This window comes from Schistocerca americana, chromosome X (genome assembly GCF_021461395.2).
Source record: "Schistocerca americana isolate TAMUIC-IGC-003095 chromosome X, iqSchAmer2.1, whole genome shotgun sequence".
NCBI lineage: Eukaryota > Metazoa > Arthropoda > Insecta > Orthoptera > Acrididae > Schistocerca > Schistocerca americana.
In genome coordinates this window covers 426,275,182-426,292,441 of record NC_060130.1, presented here as the reverse complement: position 1 = coordinate 426,292,441, position 17,260 = coordinate 426,275,182, and the positions used below count along the sequence as shown (strand labels likewise).

The 17,260-nt window shown below is 43.3% G+C and overlaps 1 protein-coding gene across 3 annotated transcripts in view; it reads right to left on the bottom strand.

Moving 5' to 3' along the window:
* LOC124555277 (solute carrier family 41 member 2-like) overlaps positions 1 to 17,260 on the bottom strand; it is a 507,467-nt gene that overhangs the window by 114,464 nt on the left and 375,743 nt on the right. For 2 of the 3 annotated variants that reach the window (XM_047129148.1, XM_047129150.1), the window contains exon 1: positions 15,752 to 15,823. The exons of the other annotated variant lie outside the window; for it this stretch is intronic. The gene's annotated coding sequence lies outside the window, so the exon portion shown is untranslated. Of the gene's footprint in view, positions 1 to 15,751; positions 15,824 to 17,260 lie in introns of those variants that run through there. 3 annotated transcript variants of the gene reach the window in all.

Here is a 17,260-nt window from a genome sequence, read left to right as displayed (position 1 = left end):
TGCATGCCTTCCGGGGTGCACTCAATAGTAGGGTGGCTCTTTGACCCGAGTGGCACCCTAGTGTCACTGTTCCAGGAATCCATCGAAGTGGTGGTGTTTTGGTGTATTGTCTTGTAGAAGGATCAGAACGCCTCTAGGTGACGGCAGGTGAGCAACCGGATATAAATAGTCGGACGGTAGGTTCTTGCTTCGTTCGTTGGTACACTATGGCTTCTGAACAGCCTCCACACGATAATATCTCCACCAAAAGCCTGTTTTCAAACGGGATGCGTTGTCTCGCGTTGTTTCTGACGTAGTCGCACCCCGCCATCGGTATGTACCAACGTGTTTCCGACCTTCCTTCGTGCTTCAAGCGTGCAACGGCACACATTCTAAACTGTGACGCGCGGCAAGTAGAGGCGCAAGTGCTCGCCGTAGCGTGCTGCTGCTTCCGGAAGCAACGACTGCGCACAGTTTCGTCCAGCAATAAGTTGGCCAATCATTGTGGCTCGTGCATCCGGTTTTACAATATTGTGTCATCAAAAGGTTATTTATTTTCTACTTCAGTTGACCCAAGTTTTTCCCGAAACGAAAACCTCTCGGCACACACTTGACACTGTGGCACGTGAGAAGCATTTTGTACGCGCGAATTCTGTTATTGTTTCTGAATATACATAACACACAAAAACCGTACGCCACTAGATCGGAAACATAACGTCAACTGTTACCCGAGCACTGGAAGGCACGGAAGCCATGGCATGCTGCTTAAGGGTTATACCTAATAAAATAAATAAGTAAATGTTACAGCGAAGTTGTCGCTGTTTACAATATGGAACTCCAAGAATTTGTAACGGATGCTAGGCATGACAGAAAAGAGAATCTCTCTGAGCACCACAGCACATCCCGTGGCTGCTTGCTCCACAAAAACCCCTTCCACGATCATTGATGGTACTAATTTACAATTCTGAACTATGTCTGGCATTTGTTCTAGGATCTATGACTTCCGGACAGTAACCAGATTATGAAAATCCGACTACTGTCTCATCTCGATGGATCTTTACGTTTTTAATCTCCGTAACTAAGCTGTAATCCAAGTATACCGGTGTAGCAGACAGGATCAATGGCGATTTAGTTGTATAGTACGCTGGAAAAAAATTTCTTAGGCCTGTTAGAACATTACTTGGGTTTAATGCTTATCACATGTTTACAGTTCACAACAAAACGGTTAAGAGAGGGCCTGAAGACATTTAACTCCTGTGGAAGTATCTGACACAACGCCAAAATTTTGGGGCGTCTACAGCCATGAGCTGCTCGAGTTCTTTCAGAGTTCCCAGCTGGCAGACTCTGGCATGTTGATGCGTCGTGCTTGAATCTGCATCACTTCGGGCACATAGTGGCACTGCTGGGAATTGCGTTCAGTCGACGCCTTCTGTATACGCACGATACTTTCACTCAGTAAATGCCTTCTTAACTACAAAATACCATGACGATACTTTAAGTTTTAACATGCAAGCAAAAATTATGGTCTCTGTGGGAGAGAAATGGGAAGTGGCGGCTCCTGAAAATGTTGTTGTTGTTGTTGTTGTTACTGTGGTGGTCTTCAGTCCAGAGACTGGTTTGATGCATCTCGCCATGCTACTCTATCTGAAGGTAAGAGTTCAAAAATGGCTAGGTAAAACAAGGAATATATCAGAAATCAGAGTACAAAGCCACAATTCACAAAAAAATGACCAATTTTCTTTAAAGTATCACTTTCTCACACTTTTTTTAAATCTAAGACATGGATAACATACAGACTGTAGAAATATATAATGGTGAGTCAAATGAAACCTGTAAATGTATAGTAAACAAGCCAGAAATGTAGTCAGCAGCCTGTGTCTTAGCAAGAATATTCCTAAGACTGCTAGGTGCTCGATAGGTCGTACATCGTGCAGGTGCACAGCATCGATGCACAGGAACAGTGCAAACATGCCTGTCGCCATTAGCTACTTTTTTTTAAAAAGAGAGAAGCTCTCTGTTTTTCGGTTTCTAAATAGTGAAGGTGTGAAATTGATTTAAAATCATAGCAGAATTAAGGTCTAATACGGTGATGAATGTTTGAGTTAAAGTGAATCGGAAGTTTGCAAATTATGTGACATACATGGCCGATACCCCTCGCACGGGGCAAGCACATAGCGATGCGACTCGAGAAGAAACTGTTGCTGTTGAAATCATCGTGACGGAAAACCATTGTGACATTGGGTGACACTGCAGCAACTATGGACATTAGTCATGCTTCAACTCACCACATTACGCATAGTAAGCTCCGATTTCGCAATGCATCTACAATATGGACTGACCTGTCAGCTGACTACTGAACTGCAAATAGCGAAGTGTTGTGGGTATGAGTAACTTCCACGGCCCGTTGAACGTGGTGATGCATTCCTTGCAAGAACAGTCACCAGGGACGATACCTGACTCAAATACTGCCAACATGAACCGATAATAAGGAAAGGTGTCGTTTTTCATCGTCCAGCACCAGCAGGGAACTTTCTGCTGACTCTCTCTTGCGACTAAAAATTCGTCCTCTTTGAGCTCTAGATGTCACGAGAGACTACTATAGCTAGAGCAACACATTAAGACCTCTTGGAAATGATATTAACTCTGCATCAAATTTGATTTCTGTCGTCAGGAAGGGCTTATTTTTCGAAACCCAACTGTTGCACGAGCTGTATTGGTTCGACATTCACAGATCTGCAGTTTGAGGGCCTTCCACGTTCCTGTTCCCGTTCCCCTCCCCCAAACTCCTCAGAACGTTTTTTGTGTATTTTGACCATTCAAAGCAAGGAACATTGGGTGGGAACATGTTCCGTCCCGATGAACCGCTAAGCCGGGTGAACACTAGATGGAATACGAACTCACAGTTGAATTTTTTTCTACAGGAATTCTTTGAGAGTGGTGGATATCATTATGAAATATATTACAGATTTGTTCCGTGTGTGCATAACAAATAATATTTGCAAAAATATTAACAATTTTTCGCTTGAATGACCAGCTCGTACGTTAATGCGCAACACGCTAGGTTGCCAGACACGAATAGAACCCTCTCGACGGGTGTTTCGACAGGAATGGCGCCTGGTCACAAACCGAAATTAAAATATTATTTTCCAAATCATGAAAACAGCGGACTGCTTATGACGGAATAAAAGCCAGGAAAGAGGCAGTCACAATATTTTAATTTGACTCGCCTCCGTGTTTTCTAGAGTGGCCGATGTACAGAAATGATTCGGTTATTGTGTTACGTGAGTCCAAAACAGAATTTTGGCTATAGGAATGGTGTTCGGTCACATAACGATGCAAATGTTAAATTCAGGGTGACCGATTACTCTTCCTGGGCTGCCTGTGCTTCAACGGTGGGAAACTACCGCCATTGCTTCCGAGTTTTACTCACAGAGAGAGTACTGGTGCTGGAAAGCTGAGAAAGGCTTGCTGCTACATTGCATGAGTACTGAGATATTTACAGTCCATTTTTGTGAATAAAACCACCTACATTACTTAACATGCGTCAAAACTGAGAAGGTACAAACTCAGTATTAAAAAACTTAAGCCTAATCGGTGCATCAACTACTGAAACAGCGTTATAAATAAAGACATGTATCAATCGATCTAGACAGGTCTGTTCACAAAGGTCTCGGGCTTATGTAGGAAATTGTTTTCCTTTATTAATAATTTGCACTCCTATTTCACTGAAGATAATTCTTATCTGGTTTTTTATGTGTAATGGTCAACTAGGTCATATTATTATGCTTTTCAACATACAATTTTCATTCAAATGATATTAATTAAGCTATCTACCAGCTAATTCAGCACCACTCTGGGAACCAGCGGTGAAATACTTATTCCAAAGTTAGTATTCAGTACATAATTTTCGTGATAAGCGGCCTGAAGTTTATAACTCTTAAAAATATTCTGATGAGCTAAAATATTGTGGCCACATGTTTAATGGCGCGTTGGTACACTTTCAGAATGCAATACAGCAGTAATTCTGTGTGGGACGGGTTGGACAAGTCCTTGGAAGGTTTCCGGTGGTATGTGGCACCGGATGTCTACTTACAAGTTCCGCAGTTCCCGCAAATTACGGGCCTGTTGTTTGTGGTCGCGGAACTGGCTCACGATAGAGTCCCGGATGTGTTCCAACGGGTCGAATTCGGTGGCCGAGAATTTAACGTGAGTACACTATCTCTAGCCCGATATTTGGAACTGCGACACGGACAGTTATCCTGCTGAAAGGTGCCATCCCAGTCGGGGAAGATATCAAGCATGAAGGGTCCACAATAATGTTTACGCAGTTCGTAGCCGTTATAGTGCCTTCGACTACTACCACAAGCACAATGGAAGGCCATGTGGAATGTGCTTAAGTCATAAATTGATGTTTCGTTATGATTCCTTTCGAAATGTTACGTAATAATTATACTGCGTCACTCCTAATTTAATTCCTCAGGCAGAAGTGGATGAGTTAAACATCTGAACTGAAACCGTCGCAGAACGGAAACTGTACGTTTCCAGACATGGGTTCCTATTCAAAATATTATGTACTCACTCCCCTCTACAAGTCCAAAAAGTTTGTCAACAGAAATTTCCGAACACGCTGTATAACTCCTGTTGCAGGATGTTATTACTGACACAAATGAGTGAATTGGATTAGCAGCTGAAGATCCCAATGGGTGATAGTTTATTATTATAATTTTTATTATTTGCTCAGCGTACGTAAAATAGGAAATATTTAATGGTAGCTCTGAATAACATGAAAAAGAGAACAGGACAATGTCAGCGGTGTATTATCTGAAAAATATACTAAGAGTTGCTAACGAGCTACTAACAAGGCGTGTGCAAACAGCTTGCTAAACGCCGCACTGGAAATGTCTTAACGATATGAAAAAAAGTTTTTAGCTAAGAAATTACTGCCGTCCGCTGTGGAAGAGCGGTTCTAGGCGCTTCAGTCCGGAACGGCGCTGCTGCTACGGTCGCAGGTTCGACTTCTGTCTCGGGCATGGATGTCTGTGATGTCCTTAGGTTAGTTAGGTTTAAGTAGTTCTAAGTTGAGGGGACTGACGACCTCAGATGTTAAGTCCCATAGTGCTTAGAGCCATTTGAACCATTTTTTAAGAAATTCCTTCTCAGGACATTTAAAGAAAAGTAACACAAGGTCTCTGAATTATTGCAACAATTACGTTCCTTACGCTCAGCTGCCTGTACAAGTATGCACAGACGTTCAGCGTACCCACAACTTTTTATGGCAGAAAAATCCATTAATGTAAAAAAGACACTTTGCCTATTGGAATTCCTTTGAACTGCAATGTGCTTACCAGTTCAGCTACGTAGTACTTTGTTGCACCCTGACCTGGGCTATATTCGAAATGGAATTATTAAGTAACGTATTGAACCAACCAAATATCTCCATAACGTTCCACAAATTTATGGAAGTGGATCTAAAAAAAACCATTAGAGATGTCGTTGGTTGCGTAGGATTTTGTCCCACATTAACAAAGAGTCGCAAATTTTTACTTCGCAGAGACTGTCATTGCGTGCTTAATAAGTGTACATAGAGGGTGTCTCTCCTAAGAGTCATCAGGGGCATTTTCTCTGATATTTTGGCAAATATTTGCAATTTTGTTTTTTCAGCATGTAGCTGTAGTCAAAACAAACAAATACTACTCATCACATCTTTCATGCAACGCCAAGCGTCGGTGGAAAGCGATAGTTTGTTTCCTGTTAAATCAACATGATTTTTAAAGTGGAATTTTACGTGCTCATTCTACAGAGTTCTCTCAAATTAGTCTGGCGCGATATTCGTCTTACCGATATGTACTAAAAGGGACAGTAAAACACGAGGAATAACGAATACTCCAGCATCGACAGCACCGCCCTGGCTGCTAGCGCCATGCAGAAGCGTGATCCTCAGTCGCTGCTACAGTACTGATTAGTCTTCGTATTTTACTATTCCTGTTAATATATATCAGTAAAATGAATATCGCGCTAGACTAATCAGGTAGCGCTCTGTCGATCAGACACGTAAAATTCCAATTTAAAAATTATTTTGTTTGAAACGGGCGTCGTATGAAAGACGCGATGAGCAGCACTTGTTTGGGATTACACAACCTACATGTTTCAAAAACTAAATTGTAAATATCCCCCGCAACATCAGGGAAAATGCGCCTGATGACTCATACGAAAGACAGCTGGCATATTTAAAGGATATGTGAACCTGTTAAACTGATTCAAGGAGTGTATTATAGTCAACAGAAACTCCAAAATGGAGTAATAATATTGATTGTCATACAGCGGGCACGTTCCACGAAATAACGGAAAATATTTGTAGAGAAATTATGTCGACCTTTCCTGGATACCAGCTGATACAGCTATAACTTTAGCTATCGACCCGCCCTGGCTTCACACGGACAACACCAAAGCTTTCTACACACCCAAGGTGCTGTTGGTAGCATTGTCTACGGTCTGACGACTTGTCTGGTGTAGCGATTGTAAATTATATACAGAAAATCTTCCTCGTGAATCATTGTGTCTAGTAGTGGAAAACTATGATCAAACCCCTACAGCAGTTTCTGAGATTAGCTGTCATACACAGACAAAGAAACGAGGCGGAGCACTTCGATTTATAATTTTTAGTGATGACCAGGTGGATCATTTGGCACATGATGCTTCAACTACAGAAATTCATCGACATACAACATTCCACAATACAACGTTGTATCACATGTGATAAGCAAATCTTGAGAACTTTGTAGTGATATCAAAGACGCTTAGTATGCGACTATCCAGTCGAAAATTCCTCTAAATCATTATTTCACTGGTCCCAAGACTATCTGACATCTTGTTTAAAGCCTAAGAAGTTCTAGTTTCAGCCACAGCATTTTACCAGCTCGTATGTTGCGAATCGGTATTGTGAAAAATCGTCAACGCGATTTCTGTGAGGACTGTTGGAGATATGGATGACATATTCTTCGCATGCCGTAAGTATTATGGTTACAGGAGACAACTAATCTGCCAACTGCAGGAACCAGGAGTCTACAGCTACCCTACACTCTGGAAGCCAACTTATGGTGCGTAGCGTAGAGTACTTGTGGGATCGTCATTATTTTCCCTCTTTTCTGTTCCATTCGCGATCGGTGCGTGGAACGAACTACTGTTGGTGAGCCTCTGAATGAGCTCTAATTTCTTCGATGTCCTCGTTGAGGTTCAAATGGCTCTCAGCACTACGGGACTTAACATCTGAGGTCATCAGTCCCCTAGAACTTAGAAGTACTTAAACCTGACTAACCTAAGGACATCACACACATCCATGCCCGAGGCAGGATTCGAACCTGCGACCGTAGCGGACTGAAGCACCTAGAACCGCTCGGCCACCGCGGCCGGCTCGTTGAGGTCATTCCGCGATGGGAGGGGCTGATTTCCTTTTAATATGTCAAGTTTTTCATTTGGAGACTGTGAACACATACATTATCTGACAAACAGTATCCAAACATCCCCATCCAATGCGGAATTGACCACTAATGTTGCGGGAGGCAGACCCGCCAGTACGTCGTCAGTAGAGATGCAGTAACAACAGAATGCGTCAGTCCGGAGAGCTCGGTAATTTCGTACGTGGACTAGTCACGGGATGTCACAGTGTAACAAACCCATCAATGGCATTTCGGCCCTTATAAAGCTGCCAGAGTCGAAAGTTGGTGATGTAATCGTGAAGGAGAAAAGCGTAATGGCAACCACAACAAAACCAACAGCAGGCAGATGTCGTGTACTGAAGGACAGGGACCGTCGTGCATTGCGGAATGTCGTCGTAAAAATCTCATGAAATCAGTGGAAGGAATCTGTTGTGTTGGCAGAAGAGCCAACACCGTGTTACTAGAGGAGGCCGAAATGCATGCGTTTGAGCTCACGCAGGCTGGCGTGAGGAAGGAAGAACTATACTGACGTGAGGTCTGGAACATGACAAGCAATTAGAATTCAGAAAGCGGACGGAATTAGTTTGATACTTAATTTTAATCCATTAATGATGAACATCGCTCTTGACGGTACATGATTCACAATATTATTTGTTCAGATTATAGTAACTGAATATGGCGCCTTGCTAGGTCGTAGCAAATGACGTAGCTTGAAGGCTATGCTAAACTATCGTCTCTGTAAATGAGAGCGTATGTAGACAGTGAACCATCGCTAGCAAAGTCGACTGTACAACTGGGGCGAGAGCTACGGAGTCTCTCTAGACATGCCGTGTGGCGGCGCTCGGTCTCCAATCACTGATAGTGGCGACACGCGGGTCCGGCGTATACTAACGGATCGCGGCCGATCTAAAGGCTACCACCTAGGAAGTGTGGTGTCTGGCGGTGACACCACAGAATCAGTCGTGAGTTCTGAAGTGCTACCAACAGTCCAGCTAGCACAATAACTGTCCGTAGGGAGTTAAAAACAATGGGGTACAATGGTCGAACAGATCATCATAAGCCAAAGGTTTCTGTAGTCGATTCTAAGCGACGCTTGAGGTGGTTAAAGATCGGCGTCACTGGACAGAGTGGCAATCTGATGGGAGGGTTTTGGTTTACCGAATGTCTAGGGAACGTTACCTGCCATAAAATGTAGTTGCAAAAGTGAAGTATGGAAGAAGTGATGTTGCGGTATGGGAGTGTTTCTCGTGGTTAGGGGATGGCCCCTTATTGCACTAAAAAATCCGTTAAATGCAGAAGGATATGAACACATTTTACAGTATTGTGTACGATTGAGGAAAGTTCGAAGACGATGATCGTTTCTATCAGCATGACTGAACACCCTGTCGTGAAGCAGCATCTGTGAGGCAATGATTTGTGGACAGTAACATTTCTGGCCCACCCAGAGACTCGATCTTAACACAATGGAACGTCGACTTCGCACCAGACCCCAGCGTCCAGCAGAACCACCATTTTCTGGTATGGACTCTCGAGGAAAAATGGGTTGCATATCTGCACAAACATTCAGGCACCTTCCTGAAAGTGTCCCCAGCAGAGTTAAAGCCGTCATAAAGCAGAAACCGTGGACACATCGCATAGTAATGGCCACTAATAGGTGTCCGGATACTTTTATTAGACGGCGTATGCAAGACGTCATAACAATCTATCACAGCATCTTGGCCTGCAGCTAGTTTCGTGCTCAGGGTGTACCACTCAATTGTACAAACGTAAATAGCAACTACAAAAGTATAAAGTTAAAATACGAAGAACAGAAAACGGGGTGGCGGGGTGTGGAAAGAAGAATGTTGTGGTATTTCTGTGTGTAAATCATGTATTAGGCATTGATTTAGTTTAACGATTTGTTATGTAGCCAAGATGTTTTTAAAGTCTGCCGAATTAAAAAAAATGAAATGAAATGAAATAAGTGCTTTTGTCTGTATCGCTATGTACCCCGCCCTGTGAAATTCACAGTGGTGCAAACAATATCATTATTTAAAAATACGTTTTATTTGTCCTAAAAGGTATCAATTCCACTTTTTTTTTAACATTACCAGGAGTGAGATTTGTGATATGACGTAAATCTTGTTACCCTCCCCATTACTCCGAGGATGTAGGGCTTACGGCTTTTAGTTATGAGCCTATGCGGATTCGGGATTAGTATCATCACGTGTCCGGCGGAACTACCGTAGCGCACAGATTAACGGGTAAAATAAAGTCGCTTCAGTTAGACGGAGCCTCTATGCCTCAAGGAAGGAACGGACTAGAGACAGTGCAAAATTAAATGTTTAGGCCGATCTACCAGAGTCCTCGCGTGCCTGGAATCGGAAGAGTACCGCCCACAAAAGTCCAATGGTGGGTTGGAATCCGATCAGAAGCAATGTTGCAACTTGTCATGTACAGATTATGCTGCCCCAAAGGCAAGCGAATTTTATCTCAAGATACTAACAGGTTAGCTTTCAAATCTGTTTCTACGAAGAACATAATTAGGTTTCCTGAAGAGCGCAGAACGTACAAACTGGCTGAAACGGTCCCCTAAACGTTTCTACATTCAGATCACTCTGGTGGAGCGTCGTGCTGCTCAACGGGAAACACTACGTTCTGTAGGAAGTTACCCCAATTTGTAGATTACTCGTCGCTCTCTCTTGTATCCTAATACCTGTGCACAATTTTGAGGTCTTTGCAAAATATTTTTGCGTTACAAGAGTCCAGACATGTACGCCAAAATTTTAAGTAGTGTATATCAGTAGTATACGGCTATCTTCATAACGTGTATCGCGTAAATCGCCACAAATGAGACTTTATGGGGCTACGGACGTCATTTTACTATCTCCTTGAGCAACAAAGCACTGTTTTATATTACTGAAGAACTGAAAAATGTCCATGTCCGTGCTACAGCTTCCATTCGACTTGGTCACCGTAATGGGAATTTTGCAACTAAAAGAGGATTTAGTGAAGGGTGATTCATACCGTAGAAATTACTCTCAGCAGCCCGAAAGAAATGTTTCATATCCTTAAATTGGGAAAAAGTAGTAGGAATGTGTTAATGAAACACATGTAAACCGTCTTTCTTTTTCTGGTGGCATTTTACTGACCCATTAAATCTCGAGAGTGCAGTCGCATAAATTTCTTCTTCTTCTTCTTCTTATATTTTGGCCGTATACTTGTCGGCCATCGTCAGGGCAAGTCGGCAGACTGTAGCTACAGTACTTGCTACGTTACTTGCACGTAAGATCCAGAGACTTTAGTCGACAACAAAGAGTATACATATTAAAGAAAGCGCCGTATTCCATGTATTGTACTGGTTGAAACCGCTATGCCTGTTAATTTTAGCTGCTTCTTTCAACAGCAAGTCCCAAAAGAATGAAGCCTACGCTAGAATTTTGACATTCTCTTACCGCGAGAGACGTTCATCGGCGTCAAAGAGCATACGTCAAGTGAATCTGCGGTTTAAAGGACGGACCAAGTACTGTAGGTTCAGTTTGTAGGCTCATTCTCAAGATGGACGAAAGGTATAGGCCTACTGCCAAAGAAGAGGAAGAAGAAGAAGAAGAAGAAGAATTTATACGAGTGAACTCCCAAAACTTAATGTGTCAGTTATTTGCCTCTAGCGCACATGAACTTTAACAACGCATAGAAGAATTTAATAAATGAACCATGAAGCTATCACGATAAAGCTAAAATATATAACCAACGCATCGAAAAGCAAATACTACAAATTAAGAATGACGTCACAGAAGCAGTTACTGAATTTTTTTATTTAGTGCAGCTGAAAACAACGACTGAATGGACGAGACAACAAATGAAATACACAGAAGAGTAAAAATTAACAGGAAAGCTTTTGGTAAACTAAACAGAATTTGCAAAATCGGGATTCCGACGTGTCTGAAACGAGGATTTACAGACATCGATTGTTACCGGTTTTGACTTATGCAATGAGAGATGTACTTTTAATGCGAATGTCGTTACATAATTGTGAGTTTCTCACCGAGCGATGGAGAGATAGCAAAACAAATAAATGAACCAGGAAGCAGACTGGGGAGAAAGACGTAATTATGACTGCAATGAGAATGAAATGGAGGTGGGTGGGAAGCTGATGTACCCTGGCGATGGATGGTAAATGGATGGAGGAAGTTCTTTGTAGAATTCCAAGAGCCGAGAAAAGGCAGAAACGACGACGTAATGGTATGTAGGTAGATAGACGTCTTTAAGATACATGGATAGGTATCGTAATGCATGGAAAAGTGCAGCGTAGGCCTTTTTCCAGCGGTGGATGTAAAATGGATTTGTTAAATTAATGAAAATTGATCCTGTGTGCAGCGTAAACGATCGCCTGCCAGTGAAACGCGCGCAAAGGTGCTCCGCAATAAGATGGCTAGAAATGAGCCAGTTAAAACGCCATATTCTTCTTAGGTCTCCGCGCCTGGATGCTGGCTGAAAGAAGTGTAACTCGCTTTTACAGCAGCCGCTTTCGCTCTATTTCCTTTTGTTCTCCCTGCAGCTTAATCATTCAGATGTTTTTTTGATTGATAACGTCTCAGTATTTCTGACACGTTGCTTCGATTGCTTCACTTGCGACATAGGTAAATTACACGTGTCGACTGTAATCTGTACAAAAATAAAAATAGGTCCCGTTCTCGAGTTCTCGCCAAGGTTTTCGGGATATTTTAAGGCAAATGCTGAAATTTGAAATACGCTCCCAAAACTTGGAGACTAGATAGTCGCGTGTTTGGCTGGCAAGACCGTGACACTACCATGAGTCAGAACTCTACCTTTAGGGATATAGAACGAAAAGTACCGAAGAATAAAAAAGGAAGTGCCTCTGCACGTACGCCTGTCGGGATTTGATCCGCCTTTTCTGTTCGTTTAACTCCCCAGTGGGGATTGACGCTTGGTTCCCTGTTCGGTTATCCGGCAGATTTCTTCCACGGACGAATATATAAATTTTAATTTCTCTGTTATCTGTTACGGTCTGTTGCATCGTGTCAACTTTTTCTCTGTGGGCAGGTGACTCGTGAATAAAAGAAGGGGAAAAGAACGGGCCCGCAAAATTACAGACTTGTATCCTTAACATCGGTTTGCTGCAGAGTTCTTGAACATATTCTGAGTTCGAATATAATAAATTTCCTGGAGACCGAAAAGCTTTTGTCCACGAATCAGCACGGTTCTAGAAAACATCGCTCGTCCGATAGTCGGCTTGCCCTATTCTCACATGATAAACTGCGAACTACAGGTGAAGGGCAACAGGCAGATTTCATATTTCTAGATTCTGAAAAGCATTTGACACGGTGCCCCACTGCAAACTGTTAACAAAGGGTCGACCATATGGAATAGGATGGCTCTGAGCGCTATGCGACTTAACTTCTGAGGTCATCAGTCGCCTAGAACTTAGAACTAATTAAACCTAACTAACCTAAAGACATCACACACATCCATGCCCGAGGCAGGATTCGAACCTGCGACCGTAGCGGTCGCTCGGTTCCAGACTGTAGCGCCCAGAACCGCACGGCCACTCCGGCCGGCTGTAATAGGATCTCCGATAGGTGAGTGGCTCGCAAATTTCCTAAGTAATAGAACCCAGTATGTTGTCCTCGACGGCGAATGTTTACGAAAGACAGGGGACAAGGGTACGGTGAGCAGTGCACCAGGGAAGTGTGATAGGAGGGCTATTATTTTCTACGTGCATAAGTGACCTGGCGGACAGGTTGGGCAGTAATCTGCGGCGGTATGCTGATGATGCTGTGGTGTGCGGGAGGTATCGAAGTTGAGTGAATGTAGGAGGATACAGGATGACTTAGACAAAATTTCTAGTTGCTTCTAAATGTAGAGAAATGTAGGTTAATGCGGATGAGTAGGAAAAACAAACCAGTAATGTACGGACACAGCATTAGCAGAGTACTGCTGGACATAGTCACGTCGTTTAAATATCTAGGTGTAATGCTGCAAAGCGATATGAAATGGAACGAGCATGTGGGAATTGTGTTAGGGAAGGCGAATGGACGGTTTCGGTTTATTGTGAGAATTTTAGGAAAGTGTGGTTCGTCTGTAAAGGAGACCGCGTATAGGACGCTAGTGCGACCAATTCTTGAGTACTGCGGAGTGTTTGGGATCTGCACCAAGTCGGATTAAAGGAAGACACTGAAGGAATTCAGGGGCTGGTTACTAGATTTGCTACTGGCAGGTTCGAACACCATGCATGTATTACGGAAATGCTTCGGAAACTCAAACGGGAATGTCTGGGTGGAAGGCGATTTTCTTTTCGAGGAACGCTAATGAGAAAATTTAGAGAACCAGCATTTGAAGTTGACTGCGGAGATAAGATACGAGAATTATTGGCTCATACGGAGCCATACAAACAATCGTTTTTCCCACACACTATTTGCGAATGGAAGAGGAAAGGCCGGCCTCTGTGGCCGAGCGGTTCTAGGCGCTTCATTCCGGAACCGCGCTGCTGCTACGGTCACAGGTTCGAATCCTGCCTCGGGCATGGATGTGTGTTGATTAGGTTTAAGTTGTTCTAACTCTAGGGGACTGATGACCTCAGATGTTAAGTTCCATAGTGTTTAGAGCCATTTGAACAGGAAATAAAATGATTAGTAGTGGTACAGGGTACCCTCCGCCATGCACAGTATGGTGGCTGGCGGAGTACGTACGTAGACATAGATATGTAGGAGGTATTACGCAAAGCAGTCAGCTTAACCCTTCGACAGCCACTTTTTTCCCGAGCAAGAAGTATACTTATCTTAATTAATGTCGCAGTCAGATAGAACAACATGAAAAAATGATTCCTTTGTCTCGTTTTCAAACGCGAGGAGGGTTGGGACATACAGGTTTATTCGTTAAGTACATCTGGGGTTTCAAAAGACAGTGCAGAAACTAAAAGACATACAGGAAACAGACACATATCAGTGGATAGAGCCTCTCTCCAAGTTTGTAACTCACATTACAGGTGTTAAATATGAGCCCTGTTTGTGCCGCGGTAAACGTCAATAGGTGCGTGTAGTTCATTGACACAAATTGTCCGGGTAGGCGCGATAGCAGCCCGCATTACAAATTTGCTGATTGGGTTGCCTATCATCAGTCGCCAGCTAATACAATTCTACAATACGGAGCAGAGGGTTAACAATGGAACCTCAAGAGAGCGCAGTCTAGGCGCAGTATAGAGGAGTTCTGCCAACGATTAGCAGGCTTCCCGCTACCAATGGACATTGATACATAGCAACAGCATGCACGAAATTCCTGCTAGTTTTGTGATAGCCTGTCGTGGGACACATACGTCCCGGTGGTAGAAAGAGGGTTAAACAGGTTTTTCTTTTGAATCTGTTAACTCGATTACGAAACGCAGGACGCTCCAGTACTGATGTATCAATTCGGCTTATTTTTATCAAAAGATTTGCGTCACAACAGGGCACTCGATTGTCTCCCCAGCTCAAAGTCTACAATTTTCACTCTGTGCGTTTTTGCAGACATTTTACACACATGTTACAAACTGAACGAATACACACGAAAATAGAGGCTAAACATGTCAGTGTTATGGTTTACTAATATCAGAATACCACAAAATCACAGTTACGCATTCGTATTTAGAAACTGCTTAGAACACAAAGTAGCGTAACAGGCACTCATTGGTAACCTCAAAGATGAACACAACTATGAGCGAATATAAAATTTTTCTTTTACAACAAAGTTAATTGCGAAACATGAACGCAACATTTGAAAAGTTGGAAGTGTCTCTCTCTCACAGGAAGTGAATGTTGGTCAAACTAGTTATCGAAGATTACTGATAACGACCTACCATAGTCCAAGTCAGTTTCTTAAACAATAACCAACAGAAACATTGGTTTCCTGTCTGCATTCCATTCTCCCTTTACTCTTTCCCCTGCAGTGAATTAATATGCACTATACATCCACGACTTTTTGACATAGTAGCTTAGTTTTCCCGACAGGATGGGACATAATTCCATGCATCTCCGCTACCTGGAAGAGATTGGAACCCTTTACCAAAGCGGTATCTTGCCCAAACACACAATTTCAAACATCACTGAACACACAGTAACTGATTTCGTAAGTTGACAACGAGATTGAGTCTCAATGAACTACCCAGCATTGCTGACGAAGATACTGTAAGAACTTAAGAGCGCCACGACGGACTTCGTTTACACCAACCGGAAGATCAGGTGAAAAAAGATGCGACATGACACAATAGAAATGACAGCAGTCCTGAAGCAATAGTGCTGTTTCGCAGTTGAAATGAAGCCTGTGTCAGAGATTTGCGAGGTGGACGGCGCGTGGTCGCCTACCTGACAGCTGCAGGAATGCGCGAGTCAGAGTTGATCATCGACTGAGTAGCTGTGAGCGCGACGCCGAACTGAGCGGCTCGGCTCGCGCCAGGTACTCATATCGCGCGCCGGCTCCCCACCGCGCATGCGCAGCAGACCAGGCCTCAAGGTCGTCGCGCAGCGCCGCAGCGCAACATGCGAAATCTCGTCCGCCGGGAAGCACCCCAGCGTCACCTGTTTTTCGTACCCTTCGCTGGCAGGTAGTCCGTAGGCGTTCGGTTTAGCCGCCTCAGCAATGGAGCGCGTCGTTGTCCTCTAGAACAGTGGAGGTAATTACCCCCCTTACATTTTCTGGGGGGGGGGGGGGGGGGGGGGAGAGGGAACTAAACGATTCTATTCTGTTTCAATCATGAAACTAAATAATTTTCAAATGGTCATCGTTATTATTACACTTTTCTAAGACTCTAATACTCATTATATAAGTCATTGACAATTACTTTTTTCAATTAGTAGCATTAATGCGGTGGAGGTTACAGGTTCCTCACATAGTCCACTCACTACACAGATATGGTGCGCTTTGTCCCAAGTAAGACATCTACGTAACAAATGCTGAATATCTCAAGAAAATGTCTTCTGCAAGTTGTAGATAGTGCCTGTAGTAGTCCACAAATTGCTCCATTACTCCCTTCGAAACAGATAAGTGAATTAATTGAAAGTACGACAAAGCAGTAACTACACAAGGGCTACGACAGTGCTGTACACAGTATATTATTATTATTATTATTATTATTACTGTTAGTGGTTGTGTTCAGACACAAAGCATCAGCAGCCTGAAGTCTTCCAATTTCTGCCAGTTCAGAAGTAAGCAGTGCAGCAATGAAGTTATTTACGAACAGTAAGTATAGTGCCTACATTTTAACTTGGTTGATTTTAAGTGGGATTGCAGTGTGCAGATCAAGCAAGTGCCACAACGGAGAGGTGTCATGTAGGGGAAGCATGTTTTGTAAAAAGTGTCTACCGTCACTGTGAGTAGTTAGCTTTCTTATGTGAGAAGGAGTTGTGGGTAGCACATGTAATGCACCACGAATCCTTCGTCTTTCATACTAACAATGTCCCTCTCCTCCTCTACATACATACACAAACAAATTATCATTCATCTCTCATCAGTTTAAAAGTAAAAGTATTTCATTCTACCAGTTTAGTTGCGTGCTAAAGTTGGTGTGTGTGTGTGTGTGTGTGTGTGTGTGTGTGTGCGTGTGCGTGTGCGCGTGTGTGTGTGTGTGTGTGTGTGTGTGTGTGTGTGTGTGTGTGTGTGTGGGGGGGGGGGTTTTTTTTGGGGGGAGGGGGGGGGGGGACAGCACTTGGCAAGGGGGGGGGGGTGGTTGCACTCAGAGGTAATGGTCTAAGAAAGATTGGGAAGCATTCCTCTAGAGGCTAGAGAATTCTTTTAGAGCTCAGGAGCTTGGAATGAGCCACGTACACAACTTCTTCGCCAATTCCATTAATTTTTGACAGCTGACCAATCATTTT